This window comes from Symphalangus syndactylus, chromosome 10, assembly GCF_028878055.3.
Source record: "Symphalangus syndactylus isolate Jambi chromosome 10, NHGRI_mSymSyn1-v2.1_pri, whole genome shotgun sequence".
Taxonomy (NCBI): domain Eukaryota; kingdom Metazoa; phylum Chordata; class Mammalia; order Primates; family Hylobatidae; genus Symphalangus; species Symphalangus syndactylus.
Window position 1 is genome coordinate 80,125,767 of NC_072432.2, and position 26,760 is coordinate 80,152,526.

The following is a 26,760-nucleotide window of genomic DNA, read 5'->3' on the forward strand; positions in this document are numbered from 1 at the left end:
TGGGCTTTTCTTGATGACTGACCCAGCCCGGATAAAAGGGACTGCTGAAATGAAGCCTTCAGCTTCTGCTTCACTCTTTCAATACTGATGCAAAAGCTGGAGGTTGGGGGTGGGAGACATATCAAAAGTGTATGGCTTTCTATTGCCTCGTCTCCTCTGCTTATGCTCATGTAGATTTGTTTCTCACATTTCCATTGTTTCCTTTACCTCGGGATCTCTAATACCTTTGTTGCTTTTCCTTTTGTTCATCCTCTTCAACCCTGCTCATATGTCTCTTCCTCTGGGAAAACTCCTCTCAATCCATCAGACTTGCTCAATCAGAGCTGTTATTTTCTCTGCTTCTATATCATAAATCGTAATAGTCAATTTCTCTTTCCCATGAGACTGTTATCTACTGGATATACTTTAAAAATTGTATGCTTCATCTTTACATTACCAATACTGGGTACATAATTTTTCACTTTTTGAATGAAAGACAAATAATTTGTGGTAGTCTACATTTAAAATAACATACTTGAATTTTTAATGAGACCACTGCAAATGCATAGGAGTGAATATCTCTGTTTATGTATCTTTGCTATTAACCAGCATAAATATTGGGACATAAAGGCTTTCTAAATAAGAATCAAGTATTTAAAAATAAGCTTAAAAAAGTTTAAAATATCACAATGAAATAAGCGTTGCACAAGGTATTAGTTTACACATAGAATTTAGGCTCTTTTTAGAAGACAAAGTAGAATAAATAATGGCTAATCTTAAAGCTTTAGGCAAGGTTAGCAGGGAATTCAGAAAAGATAGAAAAAATCTATTCTTATGTGTTTTCTATCATCAATGGCAAGAAAGAGAGACAGGAGTTGGGAGAAGGAGAGAATCACCTTCAAATTGAAAAATTAACTCATTAAATAAAGGAAATTTGAGCCCAAGATAAATACAGACACTTAAAAAACCATTGACTCTAATAAAATAAGGCCAAAACATGGCCGGGTGCAGTAGCTTATGTCTGTAATCCAGGACTTTGGGAGGCTGAGGTGGGTGGATCACAAGGTCAGGAGTTCAAGACCAATCTGGCCAACATAGTGAAACCCCATCTCTACTAAAAAATATAAAAACTAGCTGGCTGTGGTGGCGTGTGCCTATAGTCCCAGCTACTAGGGAGGCTGAGGCAGGAGAATCGCTTGAACCCGGGAGGCGGAGGTTGCAGTGAGCCAAGATGGTGTGCTACTGCCCTCCAGCCTGGGCAACAGACTGAGACTGTCTCAAAAAAAAAAAATAAAAAAATAAAAAATAATCATAATAAGAAGATAAAATAAGGCCAAAACACTTAGTCTAGACATTTGGTGTTCAAGGATACTAATAGATCCTCCTTAACACAACGATTTACATGTATATAGTGATTTACTATTATCCATATCCTGTATTTTTTTCAAATCCTATGCCATAGCCCAGACCTTTTTCCATATAACTGTTAAATAATTGTCTGGGAAATGTATTCTTCAGATGAAAACAGCAACTGTACCTGACTTACCTAAAGACCTGGATGAGTTAAGAAGCAGACCCAGGACTTAAAGACGGATCTTTTGATTTCAGAGCTCTTTCTCCAGCAAAAGAGAAACTGCAAGTGTATTTTAAGAAACACTTTTGAGAAATAATAGCTCTTCGAGAAATAATAAAAAATGGGAGGGACGCAAGTATACTTGAGTCAGTTTGTGTACTAATGTTCAAAAAGATGAACTGGTATGTAATGAAATTAAGCAACTGAAACTGGGAAGTTTGATGTCAAATCTTTCTAAAATTGAAAACGCACGAGTAAATACTTGCTTGGAGGGCATCAGAAAAGAATGTTAAAGCAAAATTACCTAATACTGGTGTAATATAAGTATAATATAACATAAACTCAATATTGTATTTCATTTTTTAAATTTTATATACATATTTTTTTCCTACATGGGGCAGGGATATCACAGATCACATGACTGTTGGAAGACATTTAATCATTTTACTCAAAAAACTTTGTGGATAATATGAAACAGGTTAAACATTCATTCCTAAGGTGTACTGAGTAATGAAACAAAGACAATCTGTAGAAAGCACTCATAGAATATGCCTGAAGTATCCATTTCTGCACCTATTTCTTAAGTCTGGAACACATCAGAGCATAACTTACCTCCTTAATAAGATCCCGACATTTTTCTGAAGAGCAGAAACTGATTTTCATATGAATTTAATAGTTAGGATTGATTGATCTTTTACAATTAACAGTATTGGTGCAAACTCAAGTGACTGGGATAACCAACCTAAATTATACTAAAACTGAGCTGGACACAGCTGCATTTCTAGGCACACTATTATTCTTCCCCCATGTTATAATTAAATAATTAAAATTATTCCCTTTTTCTTCAAAATGATAAATGACAAAAATAAGGGGAAAGAAAGGAAAAACAGCAGAAATCAACCTTCCATTTTTCAGCATTATATTCTTGACACAGGCACAGCTGCTGCTTCTGGCAAAGCCTATTAGAAATGCAAGTAAACTCATTTTTCCCTACAAATAATATTTTCATTAATTTCACAGTGTTTCAGAAATAAATCACACTGCAGTAGATCCTGAGGAGCTTCAAAGAAAAAAAGCTGGCTTTCTTAAACATCAAGTTAAATTATTGACCACAGCAAAGGTATGTGGATCATTAGTTTTTATTTCATCATAAATTATTGTTTTTCTTTATTTCCTTATAAAAGTGATGTTATTATTACACTTGTCATAATCACTTATAATTATTATCTCATTTCTTACATTACAGTTTTTATCAGAGTAAGAAAATTGGGTGATGCAGCAAAATTGACCATTTTATATTCAGTAAAGATGCCACATCTGCTCACGTAATATCTCTCTATAAAATTCAAAGTATTAATATGTCAGAGGAAAGAAAACGGGTTCTGAAGGCAGAGAGGTGTTTTAATCAGCATTCTCCAGAGAAACAGAATCAATAGGATGGATGGATGAATACATACATACATACACACCCACATATTTACCATGACAAAGTGGCTCACATAATTATGAATGCAGTGAAGTCTCATGACCTGCTGTCTCCAAACTGACAGCACAGGAAAGCTGGTGGTATAGCTACAGTACAGACCAGAAGGCCTGAGAACCAGGATCCTGATCATACGTCCCTATCCAGGTCTGAAGGTCCTAAAGCAACAGCACCAACCTCTGAAAACAAGACAAGATGGACATCCCAGTTCAAGTAGGAAGCAATTTAGCACTATTCACGCCCTCAAATGATTGTATTATGCCTGCCATCACTGATGAGGCTAATCTTCTTTATTCAATCTATCAATTCAAATATTATTCTCTTCCAAAAACACCCTCACAAACACACCTGGAATAATGTTTTACCAACCATCCAAGCATACTAAGCTGGGTCATGTTGACATATAAACTTCACCATCTCAAGGTCAAGTTCAAATTCTTGTTCCACTATTTGTGTGACTTTTGTCAAGTTACATAATCTGTATTAATCCTCCTACATCTTAACAGGAAGAAAAGAGAAGGAAGGACAGGACAAAAAATACAAATATCGATAGATTTGTGTTATATCTCCTGGATATTGAAATAGTTCCCATCTATTTGTTTAGTTTTTATTTTTGTTTTTTATTGTGAAGTAGTATATAAAATCATTTCTTGAGACAGAAATAAGATTTATTGGAGGTTTAATGATACTTTAGGAGGATTTAACACTTGCGAAGAGTGAAAAATAAAAATGTTCTGGCAAATATACTTGTTCAGTGGGATCGACGGTCCAGCTAAGACTGTTAAGAATCTAGAGTTGTAAATATGCTCAATTAAGTATATAGATGTTAAATAATAATATATGTTAAATATTCTTACAGTATTTATATCATAAATGCTCAGCCGGCCAATGTGGGCAAGACAACGTAGATAGTTGGATTATCCAGGATTAGCGTTTTGTTATGTAATGTAGTGAAAGGAAAAAAGGGCAAGTGAATTTGAAATTTTGACAAGAGAGTGAGTGACAACATCATGGTGAGTGTATCAGAAGAACTGTGGGGACAGTAAAAGAAATCGATAAAATACTGATCCACATAAATTTCATGTGATTTGGAATGGGCATAAGTTCAGCAAGAAATTCAGAAAAGAAGTAGAAATGTAAGGTCACAGGGCAAAAATAATTCAGGTTTTTTTTTGTGGTGGGGAAGTATAACAATGAGGCTCATGAATTCAGTTATAGGCTAAAGAGAAATTGTGTCATGAATGGTAGATAGCAATTGGTCACAAGTCATGCAAGTGTTCAAATATGGGTGAACTCTAGCAATAAGCATCACTTTTAAGGAGCATTACTATAAGTTTTGAAAAAACAGACTTGAGTACTGTGTGTCCCGTGTGTTTTGAGGTCAAAAAGACCTAATTTGATGTATATCTCTGACACTTTCTTGCTTTGAAAACTTTAGGAAATTGCATGTTTTCTCTCAACCTCATTGTCCTCATGTCCAAAGTGAAGGTAGAGATGGGGGGAAGATATAGACAGATTAGGTTATATCCCCTAGGTCATATATCACATAAGTGGGTAAAGACTATGAACCTAGATTTTCTAAATTCAAATTCATTGTGCTTTCCATTATATCACAATAATCTATGGTTAAATATCTAGAAAAAGCAATAAAGAATTCACAATTCATTTACTGGGTTTGGGGAATTCAGACAAGATTTATGTTAGTGCTTATCTCTACCAGCTGTCTTTAAATCGCAAGGCTAAACACAGGCAACAGTTTGCTTGGATTTTCCATTTTGGTTACTTAAAACATATTGCAAGAAGTTTCTGCACCTAGGTTTAAAGCACAGTTTAGTTGGTGGCAAAGACTAACTGTTCTCTGCAAAAAATCTAAACAAGCACTAGACATTTCTTCAGTTTTCAATCAACTGTGCTACATATTTAAAATACAGTTAAAGCAACAGCAAAACTACAAGGATGGCAGAATGCAAAGGAGCATATAGGCAGGGCCACTTTGCCGCCAGAAAAGGAAGCAGATGGAGAATCACATAAGTAGGAAAAATTAGAGTCAGGCAGAGAAGGCAGCAGAGCCGACATGGGGAGAGCAACACCAGTGAAGAACACAGGCAGATTGCTAAGCTTCACTGCTGCTGCAGCAGCAAGACATTAGACGCAAGTCATGTGGGAAGAAGTACTATCTGGAAATTTTAAACCACATAGATGGAGAAAGACTAAGAATATACTAATTGAAGAGTCACTGCACAACACCTGTTTTACATCTTCGGAACTGAAGTTTTTCCCTCCCTGGTACTCAATGAATAAAGCTCAAATGCCTCACTCTAGCTCCTTGTTAAGTATCTAAAATAAATTTAGATGTTAGCAAAATAACATAACCCCGAAGATCTGCACCGTCCCTGTTTATCCCAATATCCATTATACATACCTTCTGAATTGTTGTAGGAATTTTTTCACTATGCTCTGAGCAAAATATACACATCAACCATTTAAATTTTTCTTAAGATTAGTTAACAAAAGCTAAAGACAAAAACATCAATAGATATTTGCAGGTATATTAACTGAATTGCCATGTAAATAACTTTTTCTGTTGGTGAAATTAAAGCTTAGGAGATTATATTTAATCTTCTACAAGAGTTAATATTTTCTTAATACAAGATTTAATATAGTCCTCTAAGCTTTAATTTCAACAAATGGAAAAATATCCAGTAAAATGAAAGTAACCCAAACCACACTGATTTGAAGGACTAAAGACAACATCATTATCATCATCTTCATCATCATCTAAAGCAAATTCCAAATGCAAGTACAGATTCTGTCTCTACCTAACATGCCATAGAGCACATTGTTATATCTTTAATTTCCTTGTCAAAAATATAGATAGAAATTGATTCTCTCTTTACACAGAATATGACACCAAAAAAAGCCTTCTAAGACTTTCCAACTAAATTGGGTAATATATGGAATGATTTCTTCTCTGATTCCATTGAATATAGAACTGAAATTTCTACTTATCTAGTGAACACAAAAAACCAGAGCAAAGTATTCCCTGGTGGCTTGTTACATTGTTCTACAGAGTCTATTCCACTATTGTGACATAAATGTTCATTTCTAGTAATAGTGATTTTTCTAGCCCATGTTGTTAATTACAGAGACAGTTAACTAAAGCACAATTTTGCATTTGTCAACTGATAAGCAACCAAATTTGAACTTTGTTCAGGCCAAGAGAGAAGAAAGAATATTATATATTGATTTTGGTTTTTCGCTAAACACTATAATACTTCCTTCTCTAAAGCCCAAATCACTATAAAACATCAATTTAATACTTCTTTAAATCTTGCTATTTTGGTTGTTTACAACTAACAACAATTGTTTTGCCTAATTTACACAGAAAGTGAGATAATAAAATTTAAAGTCTGAATGTTTTGTTATATGCATGTGTAAACATATATACACTTAAAACCATCTCTATGTCCTTTTTACAACTTGTCTCAATGGAATAGTCAGCCTTGTTCTAACAATTTTTAAACCTAATTTAGCATTTTTCTATATAATTTATCCTCTCTCTTACGTATCTTAAAATTTCTCTTTTCTTCATATATATTTCAGTTTGTAAATATGACCAAAGCATCCTTATCTCAAATCAATATCGACCTTCAGAACTCACCTTGACATACAGTAAAATAAACGATAACCTCCAGTTGAGAAAAGAATATGCTACTAGAATAGTAATTGACAACCAAGAAATAATCCTTAGTAAAATGTTTGCATTTATATTTAAAATATAAAGAATCTTTAGCAATAATTGAAATCAAAAGCATAGGAAAAATGACGATTTAGAAAAATACATATTTTTATGTATGTATGTATGAGTTTAACCATTTTTATGTATGTATGAGTTTTACGTATGAGTTTAACCTCATAAAAAAATACCAGGTGGATTCAGTTACATGGTTAGAGGAAAATGTGTATGTGAGTATGTAGCTATAGTCTCTGGGGAATCTTGAAAATAATAACAAAAATGATCCCATGTAAAAATAGGTTATATATTTTACAGCACAAATTTTACTGAAAAAAATAGCATATTGAAAGTTAAAGTATGAAGTAAAAAGCAAACAAACAAAAAGATGTAGGTAGTACATTTTCTATGACTGATGACTCATTTGTTAACTGACAGGATGTGTTTGTGTTTATTTACAAATTAGTGATAAAATATTTTCAGTGTAATGCTGAGCTTTTGATGATTAATCTTGAAATGAGTAAAGGTTTGCCACAAGGTGAATTGTCTAACTTATCATGACCTTACTCTGTATGCTACATATCATTAATATTTAATAACAGAAATAATTCAAGAAAAAAGAGTCACCTTGGAAAATCTCCATATCCAAAGTAGCTTATTATTTTATACATTTCTAACAGTGACATAAAACTGTACTATATTAACTTGTGCTTATACAGAGTGAGGCTGAGGAGAGAACTGTTATGTAGACTATGCAAATAAAGCTATGCACAAATATTAGACATAAAAGATATTTCATATATATGTGGTTTGCAAAAATTTGGATTAATCATATAGTTAAATTTTGGGTTTTATGTAAACTTCTTAAAAATTTGTAGGTCACTGAAAGACTATCGTGTATCATTTTAGTTAGGATTTGTTTTTTACTGAAAAATTTTTGAATTTTTCTGAGCCCTATTAAATAATCCATGATTCATTACTCAATAAATAACATAAATTCTAATATTATCTTCATGAAACATCTGGGAATGTGGTCTTTTAGATGACAATTGTGCATAAATAAAAGTAATTTTTTGAGAGTTGATATTTGTACCGGTAATAATCTGTTTTACACATCAGAATAGCAACAAAAATATAACTACTAAGTCAATTCATAGGCCTATGTCTATCCTCCCCCTTGACATGCTTTCTTTGAGAGAAAATACTGTAAAAAAAAATGTGCTTCGGCCGGGCGCGGTGGCTCACGCTTGTAATCCCAGCACTTTGGGAGGCTGAGGCGGGCGGATCACGAGGTCAGGAGATCGAGACCACGGTGAAACCCCGTCTCTACTAAAAATACAAAAAATTAGCCGGGAGTGGTGGCGGGCGCCTGTAGTCCCAGCTACTTGGAGAGGCTGAGGCAGGAGAATAGCGTGAACCCGGGAGGCGGAGCTTGCAGTGAGCAGAGATTGCGCCACTGCACTCCAGCCTGGGCGACAGAGCGAGACTCCGTCTCAAAAAAAAAAAAAAAAGTGCTTCATATTGCGTTTTCCTGCTCCAAATCTTAAACTTTTTGAGTGTTGACATGATGTCACAAGTGGAAAATTCTACACATGATATCTTTGCTTTCTGATGGCTCAGTGTACAAAAACTTTGTCTCATGCACAAAATTATTAAAAATCTTGTAATAAAGTTACCTCAGGCTATTTGTATAAGATGAATATAAAGCATAAATGAATTTTGTGTTAGAACTGCATCCCATCCCCAAGATATTTCATCACATATATGCAAATATTCCACCCCTGCCCCCCCAAAAGTTTGAAATCTGAAACACTTTTGGTCCTAAACATTTTGGATAAGGGATATTCACTTAACTCATCTTTCATACATAAGTGACCAATTCATAAGCATAAGATTATAAGCCAAGAGCTGTGGCAAGAAAATTGACAAAAATCCACAACTTTGTGGTGTTTAAATTCTGTGAAACAGGCCCGGATATGAGACAGGTAAAATATGCAGTACATTGTTAGATGAGAATCAGGATGAGTATTTTGGAAAAGCTTGTCAGATTTTTTGGATACATATATGTCTATGTTTATAAACTATTGTGAAGGACAGAGATGAAGACCTTTAATTTGAAACTAAGAAGCACGTTTAATTTGATGTGACCAAATATCAACAAGGTGATTTAAAGTTTCTATTGTTATTTTCTGTTATCTCTGTTTCCCACCAGGCAGTTTACTTAGCAGTGGCTTTTTTTTTACTATATTTTCAGTGTTTCTTATCCATCTTGTCCCTTACTTTAATAATAGCTGATATACTTAGAATTGATTTATATTATTTATTGATTTATATTAATTATTGATTATGCATTTCACTATTATCTACTGGTAACTACACTCTGTCAAGTGCTATTTTAGGTCTTAGATAAGTGATAGTAAATGAACTAGAAAACACTCTTGCAGTTTGGAACTCACAATTTAGGTGAAGCTGTATGAAGAGAAGTAAACTTCCAATAACCCTTAAAAACTTACAGGAACTGCCGCTATCTAATGATGATAGAGTGGGTTCTCAGCTCTGAAAAAATATTTGTTAAAATGTGTCATTACTCTTAGTTTATTATTTTAGCTAAATATAGTCACAAGATTTTAATCATTATAATTTGAGAAGAAATACTGACTATATTTCACAAGTTATAAGTAAGGTATCCTAATTTTAAACATAACTCTAATTATTTTAGATTATGTTTTTGTATTTGAAATTGTTTCTCATAGCCCCAAGATTTTCTAAGCGCCTATTTTATATGCCTTGCAGCATGCTAGGTCATTACTGTGCTGCGCTTTGGGTAGGAATTATCATCAGTAGCATAGGCTCCACAGACGAGTCCCTAAGTATGACTGAGTAAGAATCCCGGCTCTGCAGCTTACCAGTTGTGTGAACACAGGCAACTTGTTTAAGTTCTATTGACTACATTTTTTCCATCTACAAAATACAGATACAACTAGTTAAATTAAAATAAAAAAAGAAGTTTTGGAGAATTAAGTGACATAATACAGGTGATGCAATTACAATTAGCTTGGTACTTGTCAAATCTTAAATGATTATTGGCAGTTCTTATCACTAGAAGACATAAAATTATTAAACTGTTTTTAATGGTTTTATAATATAATTGAGAATATAATACAAATGACATGAAGCAATCAGCAAATGATAATTGCCAGAATATATTAAAGAGAAAAATTATGTGGTTAATATAGTACTGGATTGACAGAACTGTGCATTGGATTGACAGAACTGTGATTAATACTTGCACTTTTTTAGGTGTGGTTATTTTAGGTAAGGCTTAAGCATATACATCAATTTGCTAGGGCTGCCATAATAAACTATCACAGACTGGGTGGCTTAAACAAGAGAAATTTATTTTCTCACACTTCGGGAGGCTAGGAAGTCCAAGATCGAGGTATTGGCAGGTTTGCTTTCTTGAAGCCTCTCTCGTTAGTTGGAAATGGCCACCTTATTGATGTGTTCACAGATGGAAAAAGGAAAACTCATTTTCCTCTACTCTCAATATTTCTCACACCAAATGTGTGGGTTTTCTGCACATAGCAATTATCCAACTCTTTGTAGACACCAATCGAGTGTCTTACAATTTAATTCAATTTTGACACTAAATACTTGGAGTTAGTGCAGACTCCCAGGTTACAGGCTTAGCATGAAAAGACTGCTCCCACTTCAGACACCAGTCATAACTAGTAAGCCCTCACGTTATCTGCACTTCTGTCTGACATGAATACAAATTAGGGGTTTCACGACTCCCTTCTTGTTTGGTAATTTGCCTTAACAGCTCACAGAATTCACGGAAATGTTTTATTTACCCTAATCATATTATTTTATTTATTTATATTTTATTTTATTTATTTATTTATGTAATTTGAGATGGAGCGTTGCTCTGTCCCCCAGGCTGGAGTGCAGTGGTACGATCTCGGCTCCCTGTAACCTCTGCCTTCCAGGTTCAAGAGATCCTGCCCCAGCCTCCTGAGTAGCTTGGACTACAGGCATGTGTCACCACACCTGGATAATTTTTGAGTTTTTAGCAGAGACAGGATTTTACCTTGTTGGCCAGTCTGGTCTTGAACTCCTGACCTCAAGTGATCTGCCCACCTCGGCCTCCCAAAGTGTTGTGATTAGAGGCATGAGCCACTGAACCCAGCCCCTAATCAGGTTACTACAAAAGATATAACTGAACAGTCAGTTGCTGTGCATGCATTCACCAATACAAAAGCCCTCAAAATGCTATTAAAAGTTTTTTATAATCCTTTATGTAGGAACAATTAATAAAATTTTTTTTATCGATTATTGGACTCCGTTTCCAATCCCTTTCCCTTCCCTGGAGGTGAAGGAGTAGGACCAAAAGTTCCAACCCTCTAATTATATGATTGATTGCTCTGGCAACCAGCCCCCGTCCAGAAGGTATCTTGGGGCCCCAACCAGTGTTCAACATCCAGAAGGTATCTTGGGGCCCCAACCAGTGTTCAACATCCAGAAGGTATCTTGGGGCCCCAACCGGTGTTCAACACATTAACATACAAAAAGACACTTATGACCTCAGAGATTCCAAGGGTGTTAGAAGTTCTTGTGTCAGAAACTGGAGACTAAGATCAAATACTATAACACAAGATGCTCCTATCACCATTATTATTTAGGAAGTTACAAGTATTTTAGAACCTCTGTGCCAGAAACTTGGTGAAGAAACCAAACATAATATTTCTTATTATGTCACGTATGGTCATCCCTAAGTCTGTGCCATTGTGTTTTAATCTTCTCGTCCTAGAAATACACCAGCCATTTTGGATTAGGACTCACGCATAGGACTTCATTTACCTAATTGCCTCATTAAAGACTCTGTCCTTAAATTTCTGTCATTCTGAGGCACTGGAAATTAGAATTTACACATGAAATTGGCAGGAGGACAGTTTGGTGTCTCAATTTTATCATCTCTAAAATGCAGATGATATTATACAAGCTGCAAATGTAATTGCAAAGATTTATTTTAAAAAGGTATGTAATGCTTTTAACACACTGAGTATGATTTAGTGCTCAAATGTAGCTGTGTCAGTCAGTATCACAAAAGGGAACAGAAGACACATTCAAATGTAAGTCAAGAAGGGTTTATTTACAAGGGATAACTGCAAATAAGTGAGTGAAAGGGAATCCAGATTTCTAAGGGAAACCACAGGGAATGGTGTGTCTAGTAGCTCCAATACTGTTAGTATCCCAAGCCATTAAGGCATGAAAAAAGTGGAGGTTACTAAAACCTTGAAGTGGTCAATGTCTTGCAAAGGAAGATAACAACAGGAAAGGTAACTTTTGATGTCAGAAAACAGCCAGTTCAAAGCAACTTTGAGAGACGAAGTAGGGGAATAATTATCTTCATGTCAAGTTTTGTATTCCTTCAGATTTCTTTACAGGTTCTGTATTAGTAAAACATCAATGTAACCCAGACACTTATGATCTGCTTTATACATGTCAATCTCCTAGGGGAAGACAGTAGAATGGAGAAGAATGAAGAGTATTTCTGGAGTGTCAATTGGACATTAGGTAGTAAAAAATGTTAGATGGAAGTTTGAGAGAAAAACATCTTTAGTATGATTTTTTTTAAGGAAAACAGAATTGTTGCAGGTACCAGGATGATTTACCCTTAGTTACTCAGTTCTTAAAAGAAGGATGATAAGTTTAATCCTGGAAATTATGAATACAAAAATAGTAAATAAGAGGGCACCAATGTTAATTATATGAAGATTGGTCCTATAGAATAAGCCTAAATTTAAAAAATAAAATAAAAATCTGTGGAAATCATACTCCATAATGATGGAAAGACTAGGACAATTTTTTAGCATAGTAAAAGGCCTCAAGTTCAAAATAGCATGGTGTTAAAATTTATCAGGAAAACCTAGTGATACAGACCAATATAATTTCTAAAATGGCAACTGCACACAAATAGCCTTCAAAGTTAATAACCATTTTAAATGTGGAAAAGAACACAACACATTCAAACTTACCTTATTATAATTCTTCAGATCTTATTATTTATTGTTATCAGATTATTAGACAGTAGAATATAAATCAGAATGTTACTGTCACTTGGGAATAAAAAACATACATATGTGCTTTTGATTTTGTAATGACTGTAATAATTTTGTAATACATATGTTTGTGTTTTATTTCCAAATGACAGTGACATTCTGATTTATATTCTACTGCCTACTAATCTGTCAATGGGAGCTAGTAAAGCTATATATGCATAAATACTTAAAAGGAAGCTATGCATGTATTTACCAACTATTTTCTGATTATAGTTGTGTGTGAACTTATAACACTAACATTAGAAATAGCTCAGTTATCTTAGAAAACTGGAAATATCTAAGAAACCTTAATATATTAGTTCACATATCAAAATGCTGATCTTTATGACCTATTTTCTTGACTACCTACACCAGTCAAAATACAATTCTCTAACTAAGGCAAATATGCAAGGTCACCTCTGAATTTGTATTCCCCACTAACATGGTCTTATGGTTATAGGGATATAAAAATTAAAGATGGTAGAGTTGATATGGGGTCTTAGATAATGAAGAAAAGAAGAGTTGCCTGTGTACTTCTCTATCCTTTATTAATCTATCATTTCCAACAGTAATGTAAGAATCTAATTTTTTTTTGCTTCCATAAATCACTCTTCTCTGGATATAACTAGAGAATTTTCTGTATTACTGTCTAAACTCTTACTGCTAAGGAAGTCATTAAATACATCTTAGAGCTATTATCTCCACAACCACTACAAATCAACACATTTATACATACTGATTCAGAAATTAAATTGGTAAAGTTATCTGCCTAAAATAATACGTGACTCCAGTTAACACAGGAAGAAAAGGGAGAAGAAGACTAGAAAGAGCCTTAGCCAGTAGTAGAGTTTTGCAACAGTTTCAGCCGGTCCAACAGAGAACTCCAGCGTAGACTGCCCATGAGGAAGTCATTTGTTGGACAGAAATTCTGTGAAAGTGGGCCAGCCACAGGTAGAGGATATGGGCTACCTTCCTTCTTGCAGTAGATTCTCTAGAAGGCAGCTCTGAGATGTGCCCTTCCCAAAGACTGCCACAGAAGCACAGCGATGGCTAAATATAGTATCTAAATTGTTTATATTTACGTACTACATATCAAGCAAACATATCACAATGAAAACACGAATCTTTTTCTGAAAAACAGCAATGAACACTGAGCTTTGTACCCACACACAATTTATGCATGCATCTTCTATCATTTTCCAAATCTTCTATTAATCCCACCAAACGCTGATATATCAGCTTCCTGAAATTTGCAGAGGTGTAATCAAGTATGGCACAATTCAGAGTAACACAACTAGTTTTCTCATTAAATGGTCAGCAGTGGCAGTATTTAACTGTTTCAGACTGCTCCTGTCCAAAACGTTTTATGCACTTATTTATTTTAAATCATTTTGTATCCAGATTTCTGTTCTTGAATGGAGAGTGTAGATTACATTGATTTTTTTAAAGATGTTTTAAAAATAAGCTAATCCTCTTTCAGCTTTAACAATAGATTAAAAGTGAAACTCTTCAAAACAGACATGAACAAGGACCATCCTAGTCTGGGTAAGATTTTGTAACACTGGGTAGTAAAGCTTATTTCATTTTCCTTAAATTTTGTATATTCTCTAAGTTCTAGGATGAATATAAAACCAGTGATAGGTCACGATATATATTTTCCAGTCAATTATTATTACAAAATGTACTTTTCTGGGACTATGTTTCCAAACTCCCAGCTTAAGAAAAACAATTATAGGCAGAATTCTCCAGCTACCTATAGACACTCCTGTCCCTGTTGCTCATTATGTTCCATTTTTATAGGGAATCTTATTGTTCCTTAAAGTTCCTTTAAAAGACCTAGCTATTTTCCAACTTATGACTATGAAATTGCTCTTGTAGTCTCCTGGGATCTTTTTGAACAGGTGTCCCTTTCTTGCCATGTAGGGTGAACATTGCCTGTCATTTACTGAATGGACTCTTAATTAAAATTCCATATAATTTAGCAAAATACCACCCACACTGTAATATTATACATTTTATATTTTTCATATATTCATTAAATAATTTAACAAGTTTTAAGCTAGCTATTACTCAGAATAAGATGTGAAGATATTGAAAAGATTTACATGATTTGAAACACCTTTTGTTAATAAGAGTTTTACTTAAATAAAATCCACATATCAATAAAGTCACCATTTTAAAACATACAATTCACTGAGGGTTTTTTACTTTTGCTTTTTTAGTATATTTACATAGTTTGGAGCCATCACCGCTATTTAATTTTAGGACGTTTTCATGTTCACAAAAAGAAGCCCTGTACTCATTATCTGTCAATCTCCACTGCTTCCTTCTTCTAGTTCCTGGCTAGCACTAATCTACTTTCTGTTTCTATGAATTTGCCCATTCTGGATATTTCATATAAATTAAATTATATAATATGTTACCTTTTGTGACTACCTTCCCTCATTAAGCATAATGTTTCAAAGCAATATTAAAAGTTTTAATATTATTCACTAATGAGTAATATTTAAGTTTATTAATGTTTGAAAACCATATTTGTTTATCCACTTTTTAGTTGATGGTCTTTTAGGTTGTTTCCAATATGGGACAAGTATGTTGTAATAGAATATATGTATACTGTGTAAACGTATGTCTTCATTTCTCTTGAGTATATATCTATTAATAGAACTGCTGAATCATATGGTCACTCCATAATTAACTTTTAAAGAAACAGCCAAACTGTTTCCCAAAGAATCTGTATCATTTTGCAATACCATGACCAATCATGGGGTTTTCATTTTCTCCATAAAACTTACTATTTTCTGTTTTGTTTCAGTATGAGTCATCTTTTGGATATCACGTGGCATCGCTCTTTTGGTTTTGATTTGTAGCTCCCTAATGATTAAACATAATTGAGTACATTTCTCATGTGCTTGTTAATTATTTTTGTATCTTTTTTGGATAAATAACTACTTAAATTCTTTGCCACTTTTTACTTTTCTTTCATTTTCAGTTATTTCATTGTAATTGTTTTTTATATACTGTGGATACAAGTCCCTTATCAGAACATACTGAATTTGCAAATATATTCTAACATATGTGCTGTCTATTCACTTTCTTCATATTATTCAAAGCATTTATTTATTTTAAGTCCAATTTATTTATTGTTTGTTTGTTTGTTTGTATATTGGGTGTCACATGTAAAAGAAAAAAATGCCTAATTCAAAATCACAAAAACTTACTCCTAAGTTCTCTTCTGAGAGTTTTCTAACTTTTGGTCTTAAATTTAGATATGATTGATTTTAAATTACTTTTTCAATATAAAATGAAGGAGAGATATAGCTTCTAGACCACTTTTTTTCACCATATACAAAAGTCAATTCAAAATGGATTAAAGACTTAAATCTAAGACCACAAACTATGAAAGTCCTGCGAAAAAACATTGGGGATGTTCTCCAGGATAATGGAGCGGGCAAAGATTTCTTGAGTAACGCCCCAAAGCACAGGCAACCTAAGCAAAAATGGGCAAGTGGGACCACGTCCTGTTAAAAGCTTCTGCACACCAAATGAAACAATTAACAAAATGAAAATACAACTCATAGAATGAGAGAAAATATTTGCAAACTACCAATCTATGAAAGGATTAATAACCAGAATCTATAGCTCCAACTACTCAATAGGAAAAATCTAATTATGCAATTTAAAAATGGGCAAAATATTTGGATAGATATTTCTCAACAAAAGATATACAAATGGCAAACAGGTATATGAAAAGGTGCTCAACGTCATTGATAATCAGAGAAATGCAAATCAAAACTACAGTGATACATTATCTCACCCCAGTTAAGATGGCTTTTATCCAAAAGGCAGGCAATAAGAATGCTGGCAAGGATTAAGAAAAAAGGAAACACTTGGTGGGAATTTAAATTAATGCAGGCATTATGGAGAACAGTATGGACATTCCTCAGAAAACTAAACATAGAATTACTATATTATCCAACATTTCCACTGCTACATATATAACCCGAAGAAAGGAAATTCATATATCAAAGAGTATCAGCACTCCTATGTTTATTGCAGTGCTATTCACAATAGCCAAGATTTGGAAGCAACATAAGTGTTCATCAACAGACAAATCAATAAGGAAAATGTGGTACATATACCCAATGGAATACTATTCAGCCATAAAAAATAGAGATCCCGTCATTTGCAACAACGTGAATGGAACTAGAGGACATTATATTAAGTGAAATAAGCCAGATTCAGAAAGACAAATTTTGCACCTTCTCACTCATTTGTGGGAGCTAAAATTTAAAACAACTGAACTCATGGAGATAGAAAGTAGAATGATGGTTACCAGAGGCTGGGAAAGATAGTGGGGGGAGAGGGAAAGTGGAGATGGTTAGTGGGTATGAAAACATAGATAGAATAAATAAGATACAGTATTTGCTAGCACAATAGGGTGACTACAGTAAAAAAAGGTATTGTGTATTTTAAAATAATTGAGTATTTTTAATTAGAATGTTTCTATAACAAAGAAATTATAAATGTTTGAGGTGATGAATACTCCATTTACCTTCATGTGATTATTATGCATTTCATACCTAAATAAAAAATCTAAGTATCCCATGTGAATATATACTTACCATGTACCCATGAAAATTAAAATTTTAAAATAAATGGATTAACCATACGTATAACTTTTTATTAACAAACTTTCAATTTTCTTCCATTGAACCATAGGTCTCTCCTATGCCAGTACCATGCTCTATTAATTATGATGACTCTGAAGTATTGGCTTACCTATTAAAATATTCTATTTTTCCCCTATGTTGGAAATAGACTCTAGAGGACTGAGGGCAGAAGCAGGATATCACTTTAAATATTATATTTTTAAAGAATAGATAAGAAATGGTAGCAGCTTGCTTGAGTATGATAGCGACAGAGATGAAGATAATTGGACAAATTCTGGATATATTTTGAATTTGTAGCTAATAATATTTGATAATTGATTAAATGTAAGGCATAAGAGCAGACTCAAGGATGAAGTTAATGTTTTTCTTAAGCAACTGGAAGGAAATGGATATCATTTACTGGCACAGGGTTGAAAAGGAGAAGCAAAATTTTGGATTAAATAAATAATTCAATTTTTGATATGTTAAGTTTCAAGTATTTCTTATACAGTCAGGTGGAAATGTAGAGCTATATATAAATCTAGCAATCAGGAGTGGGTGAAGATATGAATTTGGCTTACAGCGAAATTTAACAACATGGAATTGCATCAGAGACTTAGATGTGAGAATAAATAAAGAACAGACAATGTTAGAGGGATAACTTCTTTGATATTTCCACAGTCAGAAGCTGAGCTAGGAAGAGGGATTTTTGCAAAAAACTGCATGAGGGGGAGTAGGCAATGATCTGGGCAGAACACCAGATACATGTGGTATATGAGAAAGCAAGCAAAGCTTTAGCAGGAGGGAATGGCGACTCTTTAAAGAACTGCAGGTGGGTATGGTAAAATGAGAATATGGTAATTAGGCACTGGATTTAACAAAATAAAGATGACATTGACGGCATTGAAAAGGGTGGATTTGGTAGAGTGGTAAAGATAAAACATTATTTGGAATAGGGTTAAGAGAAAATGTCATAACAAAAGCAATCATGTAGGAATAGTGTAAATAAGAAGATCAATAGTGAGGGGAAGGATACTAACTCTACCAGATATTACTACATACTAAAATTCTAAAGAATGTGGTATTTGTACATTAAAAAATTGAAAGGCAAATGGAACTGAATATAGGGAAAAAATCTGTCATCTACAATCAACTGGGAAAAAAAGTGGAAGTAGTAAAATTGGATCATTTTTCATACCATATGTCAAATCTTCCAAGTAGATTCAAAATTAAAATGTAAGGATAAAAACACATGTATTAGGAGAAAACATGACTTTCTTTATATTACCTAAAAATAAAAATGTATTTTCTCACAAAAATCCAAAATTTTATGAAAATATATACTTTTTTAAAAATGGCAAACTGGTAATACACACATACACCCATATACACATAAGGCAACAAAAGGTAAATGTAAATAATATAGAAAAACCTTCAAAAACAGAGAAGAGATAAAAGTGATAAAAGAGATAACAATAAAAATGGACTAGAATATGTAGAAAACTAATTAAATTGATATATTTGAATAAATAATTTTAAACATAATAAGTTGAATTCAAATTACATATGGATACAGATACTATTTATTATCAATTGGCAAAAAAATGCAATAGTTTGAAGAACTGCTGTTGTTGAAGTAGAGAAACAGGTTCTCTCAAACTTTGTTGCTGAAAATGCAAAATGGCACAACACCAACAGAAGGTAAAGTAGCAATATCTAGCAAAATTGCATATGCATTTATACTTTTAAGATCACTTCTAAGAATCATTCTCAAAGAATTAATGATAAAATACAAAAACACATGTGTTTACTTATCAGGTTCTCCTAGGAAACAAAACCAACAATGGGTATATATATAGATATATATCCAATATATATATATAGCCAGTATATACATATACACACACACACTACTGATATGTATATATACACACACACATACACACACACTATATATATACACACACACATATACACACACTATATATATATATACACACACACATATACACAAAACACACTATATATATACACTGTGTGTGTGTGTATACATATATATACACTACTGGTGTATACATACATATATATATACATATATATAGTGTGTGTGTGTGTATATATATAGTGTGTGTATGTATATATATATATATATATAGAGAGAGAGAGAGAGAGAGATTTAAGAAATTGGCTTCTGCAGATGTGGGCTTGGCAAATCCAAAATCCAGAAGGTAGATTAGCAAGCCGCAAATTCTTGCAAGAGTTTATGTTGCAGTTTTGAGTATCAAAGCAGTCTGGAGGCAGAGTTATTTCCTTGTGAGACTTCATCTTTTCTCTTAAGGCCTTCAATGGATTCAAGGAGGTCCATTCACATTATAAATAGTAATTTCTCTTACTAAAAGTCTACTGATTTTATTGTTAATCATATCTAAATAAGCCCTTCACAGAAACCTCTGGAATGATACTTGACCAAACAAATGGCCAACATAGACTGTAAGGTGATACATAAATTAGCCCTTGAAATATGCAAAAGAATTTTCACAGACTCACTGAAACTATTACAGTTTAGAAATACATATTGAATTCAATTAATTATTAATTATAATTAGTAAAAACAAATACATAAGAAAATTTGGAAATAATTTAAATTCCCATGAATAAGGTACTGATTTTACAAACTGATAAATCCACATGATAACTACATAGCTGTAAAAGTGAATGAGAAAGAATTCTGTCACTGGTGTAATATCAGAATATATTTTTGAATAAAAAGCAAGATTTGTGTGTATATTGATATGTGTGTAATTATAAATGACATATATGTAAGTATAAGTACATATCATATATTAATTATATATAATCAAATATACTATATAAATATTAATTCAATATATAAATTATAAAAATTTAAAAAATTTGTTTTAAGGGGGAAATGAAGGGAAAGGGTAGAAGAGACTAATCAAAGCTAAACTTCCTTGAATAATCAAAGCTAAACTTCCTTGAATAAATTTGCTTTTAAAGTTTTGACTTCAGAACCATAGGTATATTTCACATAATTTAAAAAATTATTTAAAACCATCCTGAAAGATCAAAAACAGAATGAAACATATGTGCCTGGCTCTATATGGGTTAATGACAGAACCACAAAAACAATTTGTTTTTACTATTCATTATAAAGTAACTTCAACTTGTAGAAGAATTTCAGGAATAAAAAAAAAATCTCCTATAAACCCTTACTAATGTACCAGTGGTTAGAATTTTGCTTTATAATTCTGTCTCTCTCTTCCTCCATATGCTCTCTCTCTATATATAGCTATAGATAGATATAGAGAAATATATAGATATAATGCATGTATAGGAATTGATATAAATGTCGATATAGGTAGATTTACATAATCATAGTGCTATGGTTTTGCATCTATATATAGGTACATAATCCATATTAGTCTTTTTCTAAACTTGAAAGTACGTTTTAGGCATCATGCTTCTTTATCCCTAAATATTTCAGTGTATAATTCTTAAGAACAAAAATATTCTTACGTAATTACACTACAGCTAGCTACTTCAGACAAATTAACATTGATATAATATTATTATCTATTACAGGCTATAGGTTACTTTTTTTGCCAGTTGTTCAAATAATGTCCTTTGTATCCAGCACCCTATCACAACTGCACATCAAATGTAATTGCCCTGTCTGTATAGTATATATGTTTTTACTTTGGAGTAGATGTCTTGATTTTAGTTTTGCAGATGGATTTATGTGTTAATACACTACTCTGCAATTTAGTAATGAGCATTCTATCTCATACAGAAATATTTCCAGTTTTCACAAATTAGAAAACCATCCTAGGTTTCCATTGTTGATGTACATGTCTCTGTAGTTTATATTATTTATATCTTTTGATTTAGAAATGAGAAGTTGGGAGGAAGTCCTACATCCATTTTTTTAATTATGTCATCTCCATGTCTTCCCATGATAAACTCACATGACATTTTACAAAATAGATGATTAAAAGAAGGAAATGTGCAACAGATAAAAGTGCAGAAAAAATGAAAAGTAATAATGCTGGATGTGAAATTAGATCCGGTAAGAAGACAGCTGACTGTGGAATATTCACACAGTTGTCATTTGACTCTCTAGGTATGAGGCCATGGAAACTTACTGGAAGAGAACTTAACATAAATGAGAAAGGTAGTTGTGATGAACAGAATGAACGTGTCCTAGAGGAAGTAATGCTGGCAGAAAATTTTCACATTAGAAAAAACCCTTGAAGGTGCTTCAAGACACTGAAAGAATACAGAACACAATGCAGAAAGCCGATCCAAACTTTAAAAAGTGTATGACAATTCACCAGTGCATAAAGAAAGATGGTGCTCCACATTGTTAGGTGACAAGTAAGCAAGCATGGTTTAAACTACTTTTGATAAGTTTTTATGAAAAGTAAAACACTTTAGTTTTATGTTTTTTTCTAATTTTAGGATTTTTTTTAATTAATTGAACTTTTTACTATAACCAAAATTGCTTAGCATTTGAAATACTTATTTTATTATTATTATATTTTAAGTTCTGGGACACATGTGCAGAACGTGCAGGTTTGTTACATAGGTATACACGCGCTGTGGTGGTTTGCTGCAGCCATCGACCTGTCATCTACATTAGATATTTCTCCTAATGCTTCCCTCCCCTAACCCCCCAACTCCCGACAGACCCTGGAGTGTGATGTTCCCCTCCTTGTGTCCATGTGTTCTCATTGTTCATCTCCCACTTATGAGTAAGAACATGCAGTATTTGGTTTTCTGTTCCTGTATTAGTTTGCAGAGAATAATGATTTCCAGCTTCACCCATGTCCCTGAAAAGGACATTAGTTCATCCTTTTTTATAGCTGCATAGTATTCCATGGTGTATATGTGCCACATTTTCTTTATCTAGTCGATCACTGAAAGGCATTTGGGTTGGTTCCAAGTCTGCTATTATGAATAGTGCTGCAATAAACATATGTGTGCATGTGTCTTTATAGTAGAATGATTTATAATCCTTTGGGTATATACCCAGTAATGGGATTGCTGGGTCAAATGGTATTTCTGGTTCTAGATCCTTGAGGAATAGCCACAATGGGATCTAATTAAACTAAAGAGTTTCTGCATCACAAAAGAAACTATCAACAGAGTGAACAGGCAAACTACAGAATGGGAGAAAATTTTTGGAATCTATCTATCTGACAAGGGGCTAATATCCAGCATCTACAAGTAACCGAAACAAATTTACAAGAAAAAAACAAACAACCTTATCAAAATGTGTGAAGAATATGAACAGACAGTTCTCAAAAGAAGACATTTATGTGGCCAACAAATATATGAAAAAAAGCTCATCATCACTGGTCATTAGAGAAATGCAAATCAAAACCACAATGAGATACCATCTCATGCCAGTTAGAATGGTGATCATTAAAATGTCAGGAAACAACAGATGCTAGAGAGGATGTGCAGAAATAGGAACTTTTTTATACTATTGGTGGAAGCGTAAATTAGTTCAACCATTGTACATCCATTTTGTAAACATAACATTGCTTGAAATGATCATCAAGGATTCAAAATTTAAAAAGTGGTAATTTATAATTTTATATAAGTATCAATTAATCATGATCAATCAAATATTTTGACAACTCTGTTAAGAGAGGTGCCAATTAGTTGCAATGAATATTTATTATAGAAGTCAAATCTCCACAATTTTTTTCTAAATGTATATATTGTATTACAACTTCTTTAAGATATACCTTAACTGTAGGAAAATACTCCTTTAAAGCCTCATCTAACATGGAAATCATATTTCTCTCATACACAGTGTGAAATAATTGTTCTTGGTTCGTGGTATTTTAAAAAGTAAATAATTTTTCTTTTGTAAGTATTGTTTACAGACTCAACTGCAATGAAAAAATAAAATTTTAGTAGAATAGTGAGTCACATTTAAAAGCCTGAAAAAAGGGCTGTTTAAAGTTAGAATTTTCTTAAACTACTAAGGTCAGATTTAAGAGAAAAGCAGTTAAGATGCCCTGAAGTCTGAAAATGCAGGCTTACAGACTTACATTTCCTCTTTTTCCCTTAAAGAACTGCTACCTAGCTGAACATATGCACACGCACATGCACACACACACACACACTACAAAATATAATGGACTTATTTTTTCTCTGGTACATTGATCTAGATGAGAAAGATACTTAGATATGAGCATTAATATTCCATTGAGACTCAATAAAAAGACTTTTAGAGTAAAATCTAAATATATTGTTTTCTAAATCAAAACTCTATCAAGTGAATACTCTTTAAAGCCCCCCATCAAAATCATTTTCTTTATCAATATGGTAATATATTCATTTTGAAATAGTGTAAGGAAGACATCCATTTTCAGAAATGAGCAAACATGTCTAATTAGAATAAGGATGTGCACATATGAAATTAATCTATTTCATTTATAGCTATACCTGTTATATTTAAATGATACTTATGGTTAATCAATGTTTATCAAACGTTTATATTTCATTTGTTTCAGAATTCAAGTAGATAAAAATGAGATGAATGATAGAAATTGATGTGAAAAAAGGATTAATGGCACACAATTTAATGTATTGTAAGGATCAGGTTAATTGGCTTACTTTCATAAGCAAGACAAAGAATCTACTTTTGCTCTAAATTCCATTAGTATAAACTATTGGAAGAAACAAGATTATCAGCAGGTGTATTATTCTTCTACGTTTTAAGAGCCCGTCATGCTGACGAATAGTTATTCAGTAAATTCTCTATTACCTGGGAAAAAAGAAAAACCCTCAGTCATAGTTGCAAATACTATGTCTCAGCTGAGATAAGGATAAGAATCTAAGAGATTTTCTTATCATCCACATAGAACAATTGCCTGAATTGGAGATTAGAGTTGAGAAGGAGAAAAATAGGAGGATCTCCAATATCACTCGCAGGCTGTTTTCTTAATTTTGAGCATCTTAAAAACAGAGTATGTATTGATTACTTTAAACCTGTGAAAACGAATTACAAGGTGTTAACAGATTTACAGACAGATATAAAAATCTCTAAAATATGTATGTGATTTTATATAAGAATTTCTAAAATAGCAAACTTGACTCTAAAACTTTGTATAGCTCATTTTGTCTGTCACTTGTAAGATTGGCTGATTTACTGAAACCCTAAAGTATCAGCAACAGTCCAAATTTCAACACCAACTAAACTTACATTTTACTACTATTTAATCAAAATTTTAAATGTGTTTTTATATCTTCATAGTATACTACACATGGAATATCACACTTTAGTATTCACAGTAGGGATTACTATACTTAAACAGTCAAAGTTTTATATTCAAAATTTTAATTATTTGAGACTTTTACATTGATGTAGCCTACTATTTACAAATGTGCTCCTTAAGAAAAAAAAATTTGAGCAGTAATTTTAAAGGCATCCAGCAGCATTTTGGTGAACAATGACATTGAACACAGTTGGTGTTACACATCTTTCACGCTGGGGTTTTTGACCAATAGGAAGCTATTTTTCTAATGGAAATTCTGTCAGAGAAACAGACACAAAATAAGGCATTGAATTATTTCCAAAAATTCCATTAGTTTTTGTTGTTTTTCTCCCCTGTGTTATCTTTACAAACATGAAGCTGAATTTGTCAGTTTAGTTTTACTTTAATATGCATACTAAACACAACCTGGCAATATTTTTACTAGACCGGCTCCTAAGCTTTTCAAATCAAACAAGGAAAAATAGCTGTTGTAAAAAATGAATTAGCTTTAGTAGATTGAGCATTAGTTCTACTTATTGATAACTAGAGATATACTCCATTTTTAAAAAAGAAAAGGAACAACTGTTATTTCTATAAATAATTACATGTACAAATATTTATAAGGTTTTGAGTCATAATGTTGTACTTACCTTTAATTTGCTCCATCGTTAATATTCTATAGAACAATAATTAATAATAAATAAGGGAGACATTCTTGTAAGATTTTTATGCAAACAGCTGTCTCACGACAGTTTTTTCAATAGCCTGGAATTGCCTACCCAAAGGCCATATGTGGCATTGTTTAATATCCAATGGCCTCAATTTAGGTTCTTTTTTCAATCTAAAGGTAAAGTTTTAACCAGATTTATTTTCTGGAGTTCCATTACCAATTACTATGTGTTTATCCCTATCATTCATTCAAATATTTCTTCTTCAATACATATCCCTTTATAAAACTGCCATAATTTATGTCTCAAATCATTTAAACAATTTCCCATTGTTAAAATATTTCATGATCACCCTTCTAAACTTACACTTTTTTCCTAAATTTCTGTTTCATTGAAATGAATTATTATCTCCAAAACTCTTTAATTGATCAACACATTTTTGTTGATCCTCTTCAGAAAATGCTGACTCTCTCTTTTCTAATTGCCCCTCCATTGCCATGATTCCCAGCCATTATCCTTACTAGTAAGGTGATGGTTAATTTTACTTGTCAGCTTGGCTGGACCATGAGATGCTTAAATATTTGTTGCAGCATTAACCAGTGTGTGTCTGTGAGAGTATTTTAGATGAGGTTAACATGTGAATGGGTAGACTGAGTAAAGCAGATTTTTTTCACAAATATGAGTGAGCCTCACCTAACCAGTTGAAGGTCTGACCAGAGCATAAAGGCTAATCCTCCCTCAAATAAAATGGAATTTCTCCTGCCTGATTATCTTGGCCTGGGGCATAAGTCTTTGCCTCACATTGGACTTGAACTCAAATATTAACTCTTCTAAGGTCTTGTGACTGCTGGCCATGGGACTGGAACTTATACCATTGGCTCTCCTGATTCTCAAGACTTTGAATCAGACAGGAGCTAAACCATCAGATCTCCTGGGTCTCCAATGTGCTAATTACAGATCTTGGTACTTAGCCTCCAAAATAATGTGAGCCAGTTCCTTTTAATAAACAGTTCTCTGTATACATGGACATCCTATTGATCTTATTTTTCTGGGAAATCTTGACTAAAATAACTAATATTCTTTATAACCACTTAACTTTGACTCCCTGACTATCCCTTCTTCCCAAATGCTTTCTCTGAATTGTTGCCTGAATTGTTCTTTTAACTGATACATCTGAATATTTTATTCCTTTGTTTGTATTTTATGCTTTTTTATTATCATATACTGATATTGTAACAGTAATATTTAAATATTAATTATATGGATATTGTAGCAGGAT

The 26,760-nt window shown here is 32.9% G+C and overlaps 1 long non-coding RNA gene across 2 annotated transcripts in view; it reads right to left on the reverse strand.

Moving 5' to 3' along the window:
* Positions 1-2,673: 2,673 nt before the first annotated feature.
* The window catches only part of LOC129492334 (uncharacterized), a 34,333-nt gene continuing 10,246 nt past the window's right edge, over positions 2,674-26,760 (reverse strand). The window contains exons 1-2 of one of the 2 annotated variants that reach the window (XR_008660796.1): positions 9,225-9,324; positions 2,674-3,214 (exon numbers count right to left, since the gene is read on the reverse strand). This is a non-coding gene — a long non-coding RNA (uncharacterized lncRNA). Of the gene's footprint in view, positions 3,215-9,224; positions 9,325-26,760 lie in introns of those variants that run through there. The other variant, XR_008660797.1, reaches the window with a different exon arrangement.